The sequence below is a fragment of the Chrysochloris asiatica genome, unplaced genomic scaffold, assembly GCF_000296735.1.
Source record: "Chrysochloris asiatica unplaced genomic scaffold, ChrAsi1.0 scaffold00208, whole genome shotgun sequence".
Taxonomy (NCBI): domain Eukaryota; kingdom Metazoa; phylum Chordata; class Mammalia; order Afrosoricida; family Chrysochloridae; genus Chrysochloris; species Chrysochloris asiatica.
In genome coordinates this window covers 4,492,278-4,512,928 of record NW_006408726.1, presented here as the reverse complement: position 1 = coordinate 4,512,928, position 20,651 = coordinate 4,492,278, and positions in this window count along the sequence as shown.

Below are 20,651 nucleotides of genomic sequence, written 5' to 3'. Positions count from 1 at the left end.
AAACTGCTACAATTTGATGAAACATTTCATCTTTCTCCCGCGGAACTACTGGTAGTTTTGAACTGCTGACCTTGAGGTTGGCAGCCTGACTCCTAACCACTACGCTACCAGAGCTCCTTATTTATGGATGTAGTAGCTCAAAAGACCAACTGAGAAGGAAGAAGTCTTCACATTAAGGACCAAGTCTATCCCTTCATTTCGCAGATTTGATAGGAATGGGCAACTTAGACATTGGCAACCTAAAATGGGGGGAAGGAGGGTTCATAAAGGCATGAAGTGGGCTAGCACAAGTTTTCAAAGTTTCAAGGGGGAGTTTAGTTTCAGAGAGTGCAGTGGAATAATTTTCAACCTGTCTAGATGAATCTGGTGAAAGAAGATGGATATAGGATTATTTTTATTCAATAGTAATTGTTATCATGACTAATTGTGATTGTCACAACTGTACAGGTAGAAGTTATGTAACAAGAAGGAGGGAGTAGTTAATCTTACATTCCAGGAATTGAGGACCCTAGGACCATCAAGAGAGAAGAGCATGAGTGGAATGTGGGACTCTAACCAGAGAAGCAACAACACCAGAGATGGATGCAGAGGTGATGGCATGGAGAGAGAGAACAGCTGAGGTCTCTAGACATATAGAAAGAAAAAGGCTGTGTGCTGGCTTGCAAAATGCTCCCTTTGGTTGTTTAAACGATTATATATGCCTGTGTGTTTTTGTGTACATCAAAGAAAAAAACAAAAAAGAGAAGGGTGGTTGTGTGTGATATAGAGGCAATGGTGCATGGAGAGGATTGTAATCATTGCATTGAAACAAAATACCATTGGTTGAGTGCAAAACCAATGTTCTCTCATGTCACTCAATTAACAATAAAAGTATTAAAGAAATAGTGTGGTAAAATATAAGTTACCAAACATTTGCCATTTAGATTATCTTTTCATGTACAGTTCATTAACATTAATTACATTCATCATGATCTTCAAGCATAATCATTATCTGTTCCCAAATTTTCATCACCTTTTACAGTGTCTCCTATAAATTCTGTGTTTGATCATTTTCCCCATATACAATTTGACATTGATCATTTGCTGTCTTGGTTCTAGGTTGAAATGGACACAGGAAGAGCTCTATCCCATTATGCTTTGATTGAAATGAACCACACTATCTGCTTGAAAGCAAAATTAGCCACAGTCAATTTTGGTTTTAAATAACAATTTTTCTCTCTCTAATACTTTATCAAGGAGCTCTGGTAGCGTAGTGGTTACGAATCGGGCTGTGAACCATAAGGTCAGCGGTTTGAAACTACCAGCCGCTCCGCGGGAGAAAGATGAGGCTTTCTACTCCCGTAAAGATTTACACCCTCGGAAACCCTGTTACAGGGTCGCTATGGGTCGGAACCGACTCGATGGCACTTAACAACAACAACAACAATACTTTATCAGTTTACGGCCCTTTCTGAGCAAAGCAAAATTAATGGTAAAGCAAGCATGACCCTGTCCACCGGTCCCTTCCTCCCCTTCTGACTCTCACCCAAAAAGCATGAACAATTGCATGGGACAATTTCTTTGACCCCAACATTTTTGTGATATAGTCCTTTAAGGAAATAATGAGTTTGTATTTCTGCAATGTGTGGGCAATTTCTCTAAACTTAGCAAAAAGAAAGCCTTCTGACTCTGTACTTTTCCTGTCCTATAAATTACAATTATGAAGGTAGTGTGGAGGTAGTAGTGAGGGAGAACCAAAGCTGTATTTATTAGACTCAATTACTAAAGACCTTGGATTAATAGTCTTCCACTTTAAAATGTTCAAGCCCTTTTCAAGACTGTGAATTCAGTAGAAAGATTATGACACACTGGGCAGGGGGCTGAGTTGCATTCTAACCATAAGAACAGTGGACTGTACCTCCTGGAGCCTCAGAACACACAGCTGAAAGAATCCCGGTGAAATATCCAGACCCAGTGTCTGTTGTGTACTTAGCACTGAGGTGACATTTTCAGGGATAGATAAGGCAGTTCTTGGCCATGAAGAACTCTGAGTCAGAGTACAGAGAGGAAAGAAGTAGGCTCATATTCAAGGTACACCCACTGTGATGGTTGGTTCTGGTCGGGTCCAGGTGTTAAGTGCCTGCTTTGTCTGTGGACCCCTCAGCTGGACCAACCTAGTACGGCCATGTTGTCATATGCTTTCCCACTCCATCTTGCCTGAGAGTTGTCTTCACTTGACTTCTGGATTCATGATGGCTACCTTTCCGTGGCCCACCCACTGTCTTTTCATTTTTGATTCCTGGACTCCCCTCTCTGGGATTCAGTCCTTGTCCCTTTTCATTTGTAAAGGTCCCTACATTCATGATACAAACTGGCTTGCACCCAATAGCTTTGACAGTCACACCCACACCTCCACACCTGACATAAATCATGATAATCCAGTGCCTTGACACAGATATGCTCTTCAGCCCTCGTCAATTCTCCATGGTCTTGGTACAGCTGTGCTTTATGGGGAGAGAATGGAAACCTTGGATTTTAACTTCCAGAGGGGAATGATTTACACAAAATACAAAATAAGTCTTCTGCTTACTATCTGGTTATTTCATTTATGGTTTCTATGGGTTCAAAATGTTGAGCTGAGTGCATTTTAATCATCCTCAGGGAAAAGAGTGGCATACAGTCCACCCTTACAAAAACAAAATAAAACAAAAAATTGGTCATTAATTGCCAAACTCACATGACCCTTACATCTTGCATAGGACCTGTATCAACCTATGTGTGGCTCTCTGGGCATCTCATTCTCTTCCTCACCTCTTAGCCTTTGCTTCTGGTCCCCCTGCACCAGACATAATGCTCAGTCCAGTGTTGAGCTCCTAACTGTCCTGAGACTCAGCTCATATATATTTTTTTCTGGACCTTTTAGGGAGATATGGCTTTGTTTTCCTTCGTGGAACCTCCCATCTATTTGTATTTTCACTCCACCACTACTTAGTTTGTATTTTGTTGATCCTTCTTTCCCTAGAATTGACAAGGTGCATCCTTCGCAGGGTACAGAATCAGGGAAGATATATATGGTGGCCCTGAGTAGACAAACTGGAAGTAGCTATGCTGGATCAGGAGGTTTTATGAGTGGAGGGGTCAGCTTGCTGACCAGCCTTCAAGCTGTGCAAGGTCGCAGTGAGCCTGGGACTGGTGCAGGTGTGAGCTGAGTTTGGGACATTGGCGTTGTATGTATGGTGACAGTGAAGGAAAAAGAAGGATTTACCAAGCAGCCCAGAACCTGCAAAGCGGGTGTCCAATGAGCCACTATTCAGAGGGAAGGTGGCTGGAAAAAGCAGCTTGGAAATATCACTGGAGTGAGTTCCTATACATTTTGGTTTTGTCTCTGAAAAAAAGTTATCCTTTCATATGATTCCCTTGTTGTAGAAAGACAACCAAGATTGAATTAGATTTACCTTCTCCAGGTAACAATTGACTCTTTCCTAGACAAACTTCATATAAGCAAGTTACTTTGGGACCATTGTTGTTATAGAGTCAGTTCCGACCATAGTGATCCTGTATAGTGTTTCCAAGGAATGGCTGGTGAGCTCGAACTGCCAGCCTTGCAGTTCAAACTGACTTTGCAATCCAGCACATTAACTCACAGCACCACAAGTTTATCAGATTTCCCTGTGGCATCCTCAAATACCATTTGTGTGCAAAGAAATGCCAAATGTAGGTCAACATTCTACCTCTTGTCTCATTTATTTCTGACAAGAACCCATTAGGTGAATGTTCTTATCTCCAGATAATTTAATGGTGGTGGGGGTTATGTGCTGTGGAGTCGGTTCCAACTCATAGGGACCCTATATAAGGTTTCCTAGACTATAAATCTTCATGGGAGCAGAAAGCCTCATCTTTTTCCCATGGAGCAACTGGTAGAGTCAAACTCTCAACCTTGTGGTTAGCAGCCCAATTCATTACCCACTTCGCTACCAGAGCTCTTAGATTAACACCAAATCAGAGTTCAGATCTATGTCTACAGACAGCAAAACCCTTATTATGTCTACTTTATCATATTATTTGTCTGTTTATTTACATTTTCTAGTTGTTTCTTACATGTATATATTTTTACATATCTCCTATGGTGCTGTGGGTTAATGTATTGGACAGCAAGGTTAGTTTGTTTCAACGGCAAGGTTGGCTGTTGAAACTAAGCAGCCACTCTTTGGAAACTCTATACAGGGTTGCTGTGGGTTGTAACAGACTTGATGGCACTTACCAGCAAGAAGTCATATAGTTTGGGTTCCTTCAGAATTCTAGATAAGAGTTAGAATTTAGAAGCTATAAGAAAGACTGGGTGGTATTAGAGGTGATGTAGGAGGGGAAGGCTCTAGTGAATGATACATTGTTTAGGCAGCTCCCACTGCAGGTGGCTGGAGCTAGTACAACAAAAATGCTGGACAATTAAGTCAGACAGAAACTTCAGTCATCCTTCCTGGGGGGTAAAGAAGCAGATGTATTTGCTCAGAGGTATTTGCTCACTGTCTGTTATCAATAATTGGCTGCTGGTGGTGGTGGCGTGCTGTGGAGTTGGTTCCAACTCACAGTAACCCTGTACAGGATTTCTGAGGCTGTAAACCTTTACAGGAGCAGAAAGCCTCATCATTCTCCTGAAGAACAGCTGGTAGTTTTGAAATGCTGACCTTGAGGTTAACAGCCCAGTTTGTAACCATATGTTACCAGGACTGCTAGATAGTGTTAACTTTCTGGTACTTCTGGCAATCCATGCCGATAGGCAAAGCTACCTTCCACACTAAACAATGTATCCTTCATGGAGCTGTCCTTTTTTTGATAGTTTATCACCAAGTTTTTCTTCAGAGGTGCCTCTGGGTGGACTTGGACCTCTAAACTTGTAGGTAGTAGCTGAGTGTGCTAACCATTTGCACCACCCAGGACAGTTGTTAAATGTATCAAGTTGGTTCTGACTCAGAACTACCCAATATAGGGTTTTCAAGGGGAAGCTGGTGGGTTTGAACCACTGATCTTATAATTAGCAGTCCAATGCTTACCCTACAGCACCACACCAGGATTCCCCAGTATGCACTGTTTTGTGTAGTACCATTGAGTGAGTTCAGACTCACGATGACCCTACATATGGTTTCTGAGAAGCAGTGGTGGGTTTGAATGACCAACCATGTAGTTAGCAGTCTAGTGCTTATCCTATAGTGCCACACCAGAACTCAGTATGCACTGCTGTTGTTGTTAAGTGCCTTCTGACCCATAGCCACCTATGGGTTTCTGAGGAGTGGCTGGTGAGTTTGAACCACCGACTTTGTGATTTAAACTGACTTTGCAGTCTAGTTCGTTAACCCACAGTGCCACACCAGTATGCACTAAATGCCGAGAAAGCTTGGAATATGCTTCATGATATTTTGGCTGTGTGGCAGCTGTTAGTTAGCAGTGATTTCCTATTACATGTAACATTGAGAAGAAGCATATTCTAAAATGCTACCACAGCCAATAGATATGCCAAAGGTCTTATTGGTATGCTCTATTAACTACCATTTATGAACTTGTCTAAAGCCTGTGAATGGTGCACCCAATGGTGCCTTTGGTTTAGCTGTCAGTAAATTATGCTGTACAGCAGTTTACACTGTGTTACTGTCTCTGGTTTAGATGCGGGTTAATTGTCATTCAGTCAGTAGGCATGTCCTTTCCATATTCATGAAGTTTCCACTTTTTGGTTGTCTGCTATACTTCCAGATACCTTTCTGATTTCGTCTCTGACTTTTTCAAAATGTATGCTTTAATTTCTATCAAGAATCACCATGTTTATAAATAACAACCAAAAGTGACTTTTTGGATGTTCAGCTTATATAAAGTTAGTTTTGAGAAGAGAAAAGGTATGGTTAATATTTACTTGGTTGTATCTTCTGAACAAGAAAGTCTTGTGAAATTATTCCAAAGTTTGAGTCTTTCATTTCTCTTTACTGTACATCTCATGTTATATTGTACATGCTTTACAACTTTTATTCTTTTTAAATCTATTCTCTCTCAACTTTTAAAATATATTCCCTTCAAATTTCTTTTAAAAGAATGTGGGATGGTGCATGCCTTGTCTCACTCTCATTCCAACTATATATATACATACATAAAAGAAGGAAGAATTTGTGATCATGGGAAAATAAGGTGCTACAAATAAGATAATAAAATAAATAGCCAGGGTAAGTTTAGTGCACAGATGCTGGTCCTAGTGTTTGGATAAGTCATTCAAGGTGGCTACAGATCTGGTTCTGAACTTCCTAGCAGCCAAGAACTACTATCCACAAAAGTCTCCCACCCACCCACTGCCATTGAGTTGATTCTGACACATAGTAGCCCTATCATGTTTCTGAGACTGTAAACCTTTACAGGAGCAGACAGTCTGATCTTTTGCCCATGGAGTGGCTTTGAATTGTTGACCTTCCATTTAGTAGCATTACACCTAACCCACAGCACCACAAGGGCAACTTAAAAAACTCACAGTGCCATTACATAAACAAAATCAGATTACTTAACAGGCTTTCAGATTTACCTGTTATAGAGTATAGAATTCTGGTGTGGTGATATAGGATAAATGCTGGAGTACTAACCACAAGATTAGTAGTTCAGACACACTAGCCACTCCACAGAAACCCTAGCCACTCCACAGAAACCCTAGCCGTTCTGCAGTACCATCTCAATGGCACTTAACAGCAACAGCAATGGGGTTTCTTTGAGTTGAATTGTTTCAATGGCACACAACAGCAACAATAACCAATGGGGTTTCACAAAAGGGCAGAGTACCACAGCATTCTTGACCAAAGTTGGTTTGTGTTTTGTTCTGTATCCACCACATGTTTATGTGTTTGGTGGGAGTTGAATAGGATGGTGTCTAAGAAGTCAAGTCTCCGTGATGAAGGGGTGTGGATTCCCTGACTGTGCCTGGTGGTCTGGTGTGATAAAAACTAAAGGGGAATCTTAGAGATCACCTCCCCATCCAAATCAGTTTGAATATTTGAGGAGACATGGTTCCTCAAGGACTCCTCAGAGAATACACTTGTTGAACTAGGCATGAGTTTTTTCTTGGCTATGCAGACTATCCCCCAAACCCTAGTCTTCTCCGATTTGCATGACCTGGGACAGTACCAGAGCTTCCCCAAACTGAGAGAAGGAAGTGAAACTACCTAGAACACGAGGAGTGGATGGTCAGAGCCTATCCTCATTGGTGGACTGTCTCTGACCCTATAAAAGGAGAAAGACAGGGACCAGGGAGGCCAGAATCTCCATTACTTAGGATTGCTATTTCCCCCAAATCAACCTGTGTGTCAACATGCTGGTCACTTTGCTCTAAGTGGAATCCTTTTGCACTTGAAATGGGCCAACTTTTTAATTACTACTAAAGTGGCTACATCTGAAGATCTTTATTTCTCTCTGTGTTGGAACATATGACATTTTGCCCACAAAGGCTTATGTGGCTTGTTTTATCTCTGATTGATACTCTCTGCCAAAAATTCTTCCCTTGCTCAGATAATTCGTTATTGTTTTTCTTAAGTGTCAATTCATAGCAATCCTGTATAGGGTTTCCAAGGAGTGACTGGGGTTTAAACTACCAACTTGTTGATTAGCAGTCTAGTACTTATTCTATAGTGCTACACCAGGACTCCATCATTTATCAGATCAGATAATTATCTCAGATGATTTTAATATTTCAGAAAGAATACCTTGAGATTACACTTTAGTTCCTAAGAATGCAGATAAATGTGTACTGCCTGTCTGGGTCTTGGAACTCATCACAGTGAGATAAACCCTGGGAAATCTATAGCTATGATTTGCCTGATAACCATGATTACATCATTACAGAAATTGTATTCTGGCGGGATCAAGTCTGTTATAGAATTGTCAGGTTCAAAGCAATACCTCAGATTTGGAGATCATGTATCTGGAGAAGTGAATAAGACTGAAAATACAAAACGTATTCATTGGATAACTGCTGAGAACTTCATATTGCATGACACTATCTGGCATGTAGGAGCTCTCGTAGTATAGTGGTTATGAATCTAGCTGTTAACCTCAAGGTCAGCAGTTTGAAACTACCAGCCATTCCATGGGAGAAACATAAGGCTTTTTGCTCCCATAAAGATTTACAGCCTCAGAAACCTCATACAGGGTTGCTATGAGTAGGAACCGACTCCACGGCACACTACCACCACCTGGCATGTGGAAAGGTTTTGTACATTTCGAAACACCTTCCTCACTTAGTTCTCACCTCTTTCTGTCCCTCTGTGATGCAGTACCTAAAACCACAAAACAGCACCAATTGGCTTGATCAAGGACCTGGATGGTGCAAACAGTTGGATCAGCACTGGACTTCGAACCACAAGGTCGGCAGTTCACACCCATCAGCTGCTCCTTGGAAACTCTATACAGGATCACCACTATGAGCCAGAACTGACTCAATGACACTTAACATCAACAAAAATTAAAAAAAAAAGTTGGAGATTAAAGTTTACCCAGAAATGTTTCTGGGGAAAAAAACCTAATAATCTATTTCTGAAAATTAGCCATAGAAAAATCTGTGCAGCACAGTTGTACTCAGACACACTTGGGATTGCCATGAGTCAGAATCAACTTGAGAGCAACTTTTTATTTATTTATTTATTTATTTTTACTGACTCACTCATGTAACTGATTTTCTCAGAGGTAGGTCCCTCGGAAACCCTGTACAGGGTCGCTATGGGTCGGAACCGACTCGACGGCACTTAACAACAACAACAACAGGTCCAGATGCACTACTCAAAAGATATCCCTAGGTACCAGGCCCTTTTCTTGACACTGCCTGACCTTTCTAGTGTAGACTTCACTCTCAAGCTTTATTTTGAAGGCTCCTGACTGCCTCAGGCAGTCCCTTTTGAATTTCTAAGTAGTTGAAGTTATAATCCGTAAAACCTCATATTGTATCATGTAGTGGAAGAGAGAGCATCTTTCTAGTAATCCATCCAGAAACGGGTGAGAAAAATTCCATCCCTAAAGTTCCCTAAAGGTCTTCTTGTATTTCATTGACTCTGATAGACTCATGGAGAGTGGCCTGAAGCTGAGGATACTAATAAATGTCATCAAATCATAGGCTAAGAAAGGGTTCTATTCACAAAAGAAGGGGGTTTTGTGTGAGGCAGGCAAAGTATGTCTGTTCAGTACAGGATTATACAGAGTAATATATGAAAACCCTAGGAATTTTCCAAGGCTATATTACAAGAAGGGGTACACATCTGGGACTATTTTCCTCTCCATCATAAGATATCAGTTGATTGAGAGCCCGGGCCCTAGCTTTTTCTGTTTTCTTGCTCCCACCCCTGGTAACAATCAGAGATGTTGCTTTTAACAAGAAAACCTTTTCTTAACTTTTTACAACAGTGATTTCTTACAGTATTTGTCCTTTTTTTTTTTTTTTTAATTGACTGCATTCTCTTGTGTATAGGGTCACTATGAGTTGGTACCGACTCGATGGCACCTAACAACAACAACTTTCACTCAAGAGTTCCTGGTGTGATGCTGTGGGTTAATGTGCTGGACTGCAAAGTTGATTTGAATCACAAGATTGGTGGTTCAAACTCACCAGCTGCTTCACCGGAACCCTATATAGGGTCGTTATGGATCAGAACAAACTTGATGACACTTAACAATAATTTTCATTCAATATAATTTTGTCTTGTTTCATCCATGTTGTGAGGTGTTTTGCAGCTTCAACATTCTTCAGTGTTGGGTAGTTTGGTACATTTTATGTATGTACCAAAGTTTGTTTAACCATCTTCTATTGGTGATCATTTAAACTGTCTCCATCATTTTGCTATTGTGAACAGCGCTGCAATGAATATGGGTGTACAATATCTAGTCATAGGAGCTCTGGTAGCGTAGTGGTTACCAATCGGTCTGCGAACTGCAAGGTCAGCAGTTTGAAACTACCAGCTGTTCTGCGGGAGAAAGATGAGGCTTTTTGCTCCCGTAAAGATTTACAGCCTCGGAAACCCTGTACAGGGTCGCTCTGAGTTGAAACCAACTCCATGGCACACAACAACAACAATATCTAGTCGTATTACAGCTCTTATATCTTAAGTAGAAGGAAACATGGAACATACAATATTTCTATCTCCAACGTTTTGAGAAAGCACCATACCATTTTGTACCATTTAACAGTCCCATCAGCAAGGTACCAGTCTTTCCACACTCTCATCAGCAATTGTTGTTTTCTGTAATTTTGAACTTTGCTGTTAATGCTGGAGTAAAATGATATCTCATTGTTGTTTTAATTTGTATCTCAATAATGGCTAATGTTCCTGAGCATTTCTTTACTTGGTTGTTGGTCTCTTGAAAGTCTTTTTTGGAGAAGTGCCTCTTAATGTTTTCTGCCCATGTTTTAACTGTCTACTTCTAGTTGAAATGTTGAAGTGCTCTACAAATTTTGGAGAGTATTCCCTTGCATGATATGCCATTACGAATTTTTCCTTTCAATCTGTAGCTTCTCTTTTTACTTCTGGTAAAATATTTTGATGCATATACGTTTCTAATTTTTAGAAGGTCATAGTCATTTATTTTGTCTTATTTTGCATGTTTTCAGTTATGTTTGATGGTGTATTTATGCCATGTATTAGAGTCCCTAAGGTTGTCTGTATTTTCTCATTGATGATCTTTTATAGTTCTAGGCTTTATATTTATGTCTTTAATCCATGCTGAGTTTATTTTTGTATAGGGTGTGAGATTGTGAGTCTTGTTTCATTTCTCTGCAAATGGATTTCTAATTTTGCTAGCACCGTTTGTTGAAGAGACTCTGTCTTCCGCATTTAATGCATTTGACCCTTTGTAAAAGAACAACTGATGGTAGGTTGAGGGATTTGTTTCTGAGTTCAGAATTCTGTACCATTGATCTATGCATTTTTTGTTTTACCAGTACCAGGGTATTATGACTACTATAGTTGTGTAATAGGTTTTGAGACCAGAAAGTGAGAAATCTTCTAGTTTATTCTTTTTAAATAATGCTTTGTTTATCCTGGGTTTCTTTTCTTTCAATATTACATTAGTGATTACTTTCATCATCTCTTTAACGAATGACATTGGAATCTGGATTGGGATTGCATTATATCTATATAATTTTTTGGATTGTGTTGACATTTTCACAATGTTAACCTTTCCAATACATGAGCAGGATGTATTACTCCATTTCTGTAGGTATTATTTTCTTGTACTAGTGTTTTGTTTTGTTTTTATTTTATTTATTTATTTTTGTATAAATCTTTTGTTTCTCTGGTTAGATTTATTACCAAGTACTTCATATTTTGGATGGCTATTGGTGTGGTGCTGTGAGATAAAGCACTAGACCACAAGGTCAGTTTGAACCACAAGGCCGATGGTTCAAACTCACCACCCACTCCTTGGAACCCTATACAGGGTCACTATAATTCAGAACTGACTCAATGGCACTTAACAATAACTTTGTAAATGGTAGAGTTCTGATATGCTGTAGGATAAGCACTGGATCTCAGGGTTGGTTTGAACAGTCAGTGGTTAAATCCATCAGCTGCTCCTTGGAAACTCTATATAGTGTCCTTACGAGTTAGAACCAACTCAATGTCACTAAACAACAACTGTAATGATATTCTCCTGATTTCCTTTTCTGAGTTCTCTTTATTAGTGTAAAGGAATTCAACTGATTTAAAAAATCTTGTATCTTATTGCTTTGCCAAATTTATCAATGAGTTCTAATCATTTTCTTGCTGAGTCTTTGGGATTTTCTACATAAAGATTAATATTTTATGCAAATAGAGAAAGTTTTACTTCTTCTTTGCCAATTTGATGTCTGTATTTTCCCTTTTTTTCTTTATCGCTCTGGCCAAGACTTCCAGCAAAATATTGAATAGGAGTGATGATAAAGGGCACCCTTGTCTGATTCCTATTCAGAGGGGAATGGCTTTAGTTTCTCACTATTGAGAGTGATGTTGGCTTTTTGTTTTTGTTGTTGTTGTTAAATACCATCAGTTTTGTTCTGACTTACAGTGACCCAGTATAATGTTTCTGAGACTTTAAATCTTTGCAGGAGTAGAAAGCCTCATCTATCTCCTACAGAGAGGCTGGTAGGCTTGAACTGTTCTCCTTGTGGTTCACAATCCAGTGCTTAGCCTATGGAGCTACAGCACTCCAGTTGGTTTTGTATATTTGTCCTTTATATGTTAAGGAATTTCCCTTTTATTTCTGTTTTGTTGAGTGTGTTTACCAGGAATGAGTGTTGACTTGTGTCAAATCTGATAATATAATTTTTTCCCTCTGCTTTCTTTTAAATTGTGAATTATATGATAGTTTACACGGGAGAACATTAGTTTTACATTCATAATATCATATATCATTTCATTGCCATGGCTACAATCCTCTTCATGCATCATCAACCAACCAAAGGGTGTATCCTAAAACCTGCCCCCTGCCCCCCACCCAACCCCCTTGTTGTCAGCACATAGCCCCTCTCCCTCTCTGAGTCTAAAGTCCCCAGCTGCTCCATCTCTCCACATCATAGTCTCTGCCTCCATCTCAGGGATCACTGTTACTCTGGGTAAGGTCATGCTTTCTGCTCTTCTCCCTTCATGGTGCCAGTAACCTACACTCCTAGACTGCAAAGTTAATCACTCCCCTCCTTGCTACAAAATGTCTACCTTGACATTTATAACCCTCACAATCAGTCCTGATAACAAGTATTCACTAATGTATCACAAGAGATGTATCACTAATGTATCACTAATGTATCCCCATTTCCTTTCATCAGTCCCACCTAGACAGATTGGATACTACTCAGTGGAGATTCTACCTTCCTCCACACCCTCTGGATCTAGGTCCCCTCTTGAAAGTTTGTAAGCCAGAAACTTCTTGCCCTTGTAGCTCCCCAATTTGGGTAGCCAATGTCCAAGTTGCCCATCTCTGGCTATTTACTCTGTGTATGGAGGGTATGGGAATGACCCTTGCTGTAAGAATTTTTTCCCTCTTTTGAGCTACAGCATCCATAGGTGTAGGTAAAGTTCATCAAATTGTATCAGATTACTCTTTTTTCCCTCCTCTTTCTTCTTCTAGTTGAGCTCTGATCATCCAGTCATTAAAGCCAGGTCAAGTGGGCATTATGTGCAAGTGTATGTGTTCTTGTGCATATAGCCTCTCTTCTTTTCTGCTGGACACTTTACTCTCCACTCTAGTCCTTTGTGGCTATGTCACTGACTCAGGGCCCAAGAGGCTCCAGGTCTTGCCACACTGCTGTCCAAACAGGTCTCCATCTGGGTTCACAGGAGTCTATTGAAGGTTGTACGGCTTATCTCACTGCTTCATTGCTGCTTTTCTCTCACTTCCCCTTATCGATGATGAGCATGGTCACCAATTAGAGCGTGTAATTCCACTGAGTCTTAGTCTTGGAAGGGGGTTTATTCTGAGGGGACCCAACCACTTGCCTGATGTCTCCTGGCCGAGCAACTTGGTTCTTCTTGTAGTCAGCAGTCGGTCTGCCTATATTATTTTGTATTTTTCCTGTCGGTCTTTCTTTCAAGAAGTATCTTCTGTTCTTCTAGCCGCTCCAGGCTGGTCTGCCTGTCCTTTCAAGAAGAAATTCCCCACCTCTGAAGATTCTGGATGCTATTCAGGATTACATATACAGTCTTATGTAATGCAGAGGCTCCACAGGAAGCCTCCTTCACTGGGCACATTGTAGCCCCATTTTAGGTATTCCAATTGGTTTTAGTCAGAAGATGGACTTATAAGCTTTCTATGGTGATATTTCTGGCTATTTCTTTCCTTTCCTTAAAGGGTCTATTTTATAATGTAATGCAAGGAAAACCAAGATTTAAAAGACAGCCAAGCATCTTAACATTATTTCCCCTCTTTTCCTCATTCCAACCATGTCTCAATCCCTGTACTACAGAGCCCTGTTTTTCCAAGGTTGTGCATACATCATCATTTACCTCTATCCCACTTAGCCCATGAAAACCTGCCTAAATGTTCTCCCATCCACTTTGTTCTTCCATTCTCCTTTCCCTTTTTTATATCACCCACTTCCTCAGCACCCAAACTATCCTGTGTCTATTCCCTGCCCTTTGCTCCACCTTTCCACCCTCCCCCCCACACAACCAGAAACCTGCAAAGGATACCCCCATTCCCCTTTAGTATGGGTTCTTTTTCTTAGTCTTTTACAGTAGTGGTCCTATGCAGTATTTCTCATTTCATGACTAACTGATTTCACTCAACATAATGTCTTCAATGTTCATCCATGTTATGTGGTGGCTTCCAGCTTCCTTGTTATTCTTCAAGGTAGCATAATATTCCATTGTGTGTATGTACTACAGTTTTTTATCCATTCTTCAATTGGTGGGCACTTTGGCTGTCTGCATCTTTTTGCTATTGTAAGTAGTGCTGCTATGAACATTGGTGTGCATATATCTTCTTGTGTTATGGCTCCTTTTCTTGTGGGTAAATACCAAGTAGAGGAATTGCTGGATCATAAGGTATTTCTATTCTCAAACTTCTGAGGAAGCACCATATTGCTTTCCAGAGAGGTTGGGCCATTTTGCAGTCCCACCAGCAATGCAGGAGTTTCCCAGTGTCTCCACATTGCCACCAGCATTAATTGTCCTCTATTTTTTTTATCTTTACTGTTATTGCTTGTGTGAGATGATATCTCATTGTTGTTTTGATTTGCATCTCTAATGGCTAGTGATGGTGAACATTTCTTCATATGTTTGTTGGATGCCTGGATCTCCTCCTTGGTGAAGTGTCTGTTCATGTCCTGTGCCCATTTTCATATTGGGTTATATGTCTTTTTCTTTTAGAGGTGTTGTAGTTTCCTTTATCTTTTATAAATAAGTCCTTTGTCTGATATGTCATTCAAAAGATTTTTTCCCATTCTGTGTGTTCCCTTTTTACTCTTCATAAGTTTTTAATTTTAATATGTCCCACTCATCTATTTTATTTACGTTTGTTTGTGTAGTTTTCAAAATGTTTGGTAGTCTGTGTATTCCCTGAATTAGCACCCTCACATTTGACCCTATGTTTTTATTGATGGCCTTCATAATTCCGGATTCACATTTAGGTCTTTAATCCTCATTGAGTTGGTTTTTGTATAAGGTGTTAGGTGAAGGTCTTGATTCAGTCTTTTGCATATCACTTTCCAGTTCTGCCATCACCATCTGTTGAAGAGACTATCACCTCCCCATGTGATATATTTAGGTGTTTTGTCAAAAATCAGTTGGTTGTATGTAGATAGGTTAATTTCTGGATTCTCAATTCTGTTCCATTGATCTATGTATCTTTCAATGTATCAGTACCAGGCTGCTTTGACCACTCTAGCCATGTAATAAATTTTGAAACCGGGAATGAGAGGCCTCCAACCTTATTCTTATCAAACAGTGCTCTGCTTATCCTGGGTCTCTTTCCTTTCCATATAAAGTTTGTAATTGTTTTCTCCATCTCTTTGAAGAATGTTGTTGGAATCTGGACTGGGATCGCATTATATGTGTAAATTGCTTTGGGCAGTATTGACATTTTCATAATATTAAGTCTTCCTATCCAGTAGCATGATACATTCTTCCATTTGTGTAAGTCTCTTTTGGTTTCTTGTAGTAGTGTTTTGTAGTTTTCTTTGTATAAGTTCTTTGTTTCTCTGATTACATTTATTCCTAGATATTTCATCCTTTGGGTGGCTATTGTAAATGGTATTGCTTTCCTAATGTCTTTTTCAAAGCTATTGTGTTTGGTATAGAGGTACCCAACTGATTTTTGTATGTTGATCTTATATGCTGCCACTTTGCTGAATCTTTCAATGAGGTCTAGCAGCTTTTTTACTGAGTCTTTGTATAAGATCATATCATATCGTCTGCAAATAGAAAGAATTTTACTTCCTCTTTGCCAATTTGGATGCCTTTAATTTACCTGTCTTTTCTGTATAGCTCTGGCTAAGACTTCCACCACAGTATTGAATAGGATTAGTGACAAAGGGCATCCTTATAAGGTTCCTGTTTTTCTCCATTGAGAGTAATGTAGGCTGTTTGTTTTGTATATTAGCTCTTAATTATGTTAAGGAATTTCACTTCAATTCCTATTTTGTTGAGTGTTTTTTTTCAGGAATGGATGTTGGATTTTGTCAAATGCCCTTTCTCTGCATCAATCGATATGATCATGTGGTTCTTTTCTTTTTTCTTATTTATATGGTGGATAACGTTGATCATTTTTCTAATGTTGAACCATCCTTGCATCTCTTATTTGAATTCCACTTGATAATTGTGTATCATTTTTTTTTAATGTGCTGCTAAATTCTATTGATTAGGATTTTGTTGATAATTTTTGTATCTGTGTTCTTGAGGGATTATTGGTCTATAATTTTGTTTCTTACTGATGTCCTTCCCTGGTTTTGTTATGAGGGTTATGCTTGCTTCATAAAATGTATTAGGGTAGTCAGGGCTTGATGGCAGATAGGGTAGAGGTGAAGTATAATTAGTCATCAGCAATACCACAGAATACCAGTTGAAGGGAGTTCAGGGCAAAGCTCCAAAACTCTGAACCAAATAGGTATGAATATTTAAGTATTTGAAGGCTTATAGCTAGTGGAACTTGTAACAGATATAAGAAATCACATAGTTTTTAATCTGCCGGACTCAGCGATCCAGAGCCACCAACTTTTATAAGACCAAATGGAAAGACCAAGCAGGGGAACAGATCTGCCATGGAATGACACCACAGGAACATCGTAGCAAAGGTAGAAAACAAACTTTGTCAGTTTTGCTTGGTTCTGATTTTTTTTTTTTTTCTTTTTGATGTCTGTTCATTCCCCCCGTCCCCCACTGTTTGTGCACCTCCCTTCTGGTGACTAGATGGGAACCTGAGTGAGTGGACACCCTTAACCCCCACCACTGGTGGGTTTTTCTGCTTTACATGTGCACAGATACTCTTAGCCCAAGAGCCTGTCCTGAACTGTTTTTTTAATAGTGAAAAGGCCAGAAGAAGGGGGTGGAGAGAGAAAGAAAGTTTAAAAATAAAACAGGCTGAAATTAAATTAAATCCCGAGGCACACCAAAACCACTAACAGTAGCATTGTGAAAGTTATCAGGCAGCTTTGAAGGCAAAGTTGAAAGAGGACTTTAAAGTAATATTTATATTAAGCTACAGATTTTTTTTTTTTCTACTCTCCCTCCTCTCCCTTTTCTGCGATTATAGACTACAGTATCCAATCTAGTTTTTTGGTGTTTTTGTTTTTGATTTTGGTTTTGGTTTGCTTGGGGGTTTTTTTTGTTGTTGTTGTTGTTTTGTCTTGTTTTCTGTTGCTGTTTTGCTGTTTTATGTTCCCCCTTTTATCTTTGGGGGACTCTTTCTCTCCCTATATTATCCAAGACGAGACAGCAACTACTGCCATATAGTCAAGCTACTATCACACTCTATAAAACACCAAAATCCAGGCAAGAGCCAATACCAACTGCCATACACCAGGGAGGCAGACAACACCTGTGAAAGTTACTCTGAGTTAAGCAATAAGAAGAGTCAAAAGGGAAGCCCATATCCTGATCACATCTATATAGAGGAAATCAGAGAGCATAAAAAAATACCAGAACACATACTCAATTAAGTATTAAAGCCATAGATAAACACTAAACATGTTCAAGAAGCAAAAGCAGATGACCATATAAGCACATTTCCAGAAACACAGTAAAATGTCTGAGACAAATGGTCTAGAAGTAGACCAGGACTACATTCTGGAAGGAGGGCAGGCCTTGGAAATACCTGAGAAGGAATTCAGAAAAATGATTATAAAATGTTTCAAAACACTTTACAAATGATCAATTTCTTTTTTCTTTTTTTTATGTGTCTGTTCAGGTTTTCTACTTCATTCTATAAGTTTAGGTGGGTCATGTTTTTCTAAAACTGTATCCATGTCTTCTAAGTTTCAAATTTGTTGGAGTACAACTTTTCATAGTATTTTGTTATCGTTTTGATTTCCTTTGGTTCCATTGTGACATCACCCATGTGGTTTCTAAAGCATGCTATTTGTGTATTTTCCATCTTTTCTTTTGTTAGGTTTGCCAGTGGTCTGTCAATTTGTTTATGCCTTTCAAAGAACTAGCTTCTTTTCCTGTTGATTCTTTCTATAATTTTTCTGTTTTCTATCTCATTTACTTCTGCTTTTAATCTTTATTATTTTGTTTCTTTTGGTGGCTGTAGGTTCTCTCTGTTGGTCTGTTTCTAATTGTTGTAGATGATGTGTTAACGTGTTAATTTTGGTTCTTTCTTCTTTTTGGATGTGTGCAATTTATTGCAATAAATTGTCCTCTTAGTCCTGCTTTTGCCGTGTCCCAATGATTTGGTATGTTTTGTTTTCATTCTCATTTGTTTCTAGGAACTGAATGAGTTCACATTTAATTTCTTTTACTACCCAGTCACTTTTCAGCAGGGTGTTATTCAGTTTCCATGTATTTGACTTGATTTCCTTGGTTTTCCTGTTGTTGATTTCTAGTTTGATAGCATTGTGGTCTGAAAAGATGCTTTGTAGTATTTTAATATTTGTAAATTTATGGAGGTTTGTTTTGTGGCCTAACATATGGTCTATTCTGGAGAATGTTCCATGTGTATTGTGCTGTTGTTGGGTTGAATGCTCTGTACATATCTATGAGGTCCAGTTGGCTGGTTGTGTTGTTTAGTTCTTCTATGTCTTTGTCAACTTTCTTTTTTGTTGTTCTATCCATTTTTGAAAGCAGTGAATTAAAATTGCCAATGAATATTGTAAATTCATCTATTTCTTTCTTCGAATCTATATTTTGGAACTTTTCATTGGGAGCATAGATATTTATTATGGTTCTGTCATCTTGCTCAATTGTCCCTTTAATCATGAGATAATGTCCATCTTTATCTATTGTGCTGGTTTTGCCTTAACGTTTATTTTATCAGAGATTAGTACTGCCACTCCTGTTCATTTTTTTTTTTTAATTGGAATTAGCTTGGTATATATTTTTTCTATCCTTTGACTTTTAATCTGCTTTTATCTCTGTGTGTAAGATGTGTCTCTTGCAGACAGCATATTGAAGGATCTTGTTTTCTTATACATTCTGCCACCATCTGTCTCTTACCCAGTGCATTTAATCCGCTTACTTTCAGTGTAATAATCAATAGGTATAGATTAATTGCTGCAATTTGTTTTTGTGTGGTGTTGCTTCTTTCTTTGTTCTGTGTGTCTTCTTTTGCTGAGTTAATGTTTTTTTGTGTGTTCTTTCTTGTGAGTTTCCTCCTAGTTTTAATATTTCTATGCTCTTGGATTTTCATTTTCTTGGTATGTTGTGGAGTGCTAATTTTCTTTGAGGTTACCTTATATTCCATTAACTTTTCCCTCCTTTTAGTGCAGTCTATTTTATCCTGTAATCTACCTGACCTTCTCAACATCTGGATCTCTGTTCCTACATGTTTACCTTCTTTTACATTGTAATTGTTTTGATCACAGACTGACCTCCTAGATCCTCTTTATTTTTTCTTATCGTTTTGTTCTGTTTTCAACTCTTCCTTCTGTCCATTTACTTCTGGGAGGTGCTGCCACATATGTCAATCTCTGCTTATTGTCTGTTCTTATTTGTTCTCAGTCCACAGAACTCCCTTTAAGATGTTTTGTAGCACAGGGATGGCTTTGGAAAAATTCCTTGGCATCTGTTTATCCTGGAATGTTTTGATTACACCATTGTATTTTATTGATAGCTTTGCTGGATAAAGGATTCTTGGTTGCCAGTTTTTTCTTTTCTTTCTTTTTTTTTTCTTTCAGGTTTTTATATATGTCTCCCCAATACCTTCTTGCTTGCATGGTTTCTGCTAACAGATCTGAGCTTTATCTGACTTGCTTGCCTTTGTATGTTACACTTCTTTTTTCCTTCCTGGGGTTCATTGAACTTTTTGAATGATTATCTTTTCACTTTCAGAATGTTAGAAAAATTTTCTTCCAGCAAGTCTTCAACTATTTCGTCTGTGGACTTGTGTGATTCGTCCTGTTGTGGAATGCCAAAAAATCTTAAGTTATTCTTCTTCATGTTGTCCAACATGAATCTTAGACTTTTTTCAGACCTTTTTCATCCTTTTTTTTCTGTTTGCTCTTCTATCTTAGTGGTAGTGAGAGATTTGTCTTCCAGCTCACTAGTTCTTCCTTCCATCTTTTCTATTCTACTCCTTTGCCTTTTCAGTGGATTGTCTGTTTCTGATATTCTATTATTGATTGTTTGGACCTCTTTCTGTAGGTTTTTAATTGTTTCCAATGCTGTATCTATCTTATTTGGCTGTTCCTGTTGTGCTTTCCTGACTTCTTCCTTATTTTTCTCAACTCCATTGTAAAGTGTTTGAAACATTTTATAATCATTTTTTTGAATTCTTTCTCAGGCATTTCCAAGGTCTGCCCTCTTTCAAGAATGAAGTCCAGATCTACCTCTTGGTCATTTGTCTCAGTCATTTTATCTTTTTTCTTAGCATGTGCTCATGTGGTCAATTGCTTTTGTATCTTGGACATGTTTAGTGTTTATCTGTGGCCTTAATACTTAGTTGAGTATGTGTTTTGGTATATTTTATGCTTTCTGATTGCCTCCAGGTAGATATGATCAGGATGTGGGATTTCCTTTTGACTCTTCTTATTGCTTAACTCA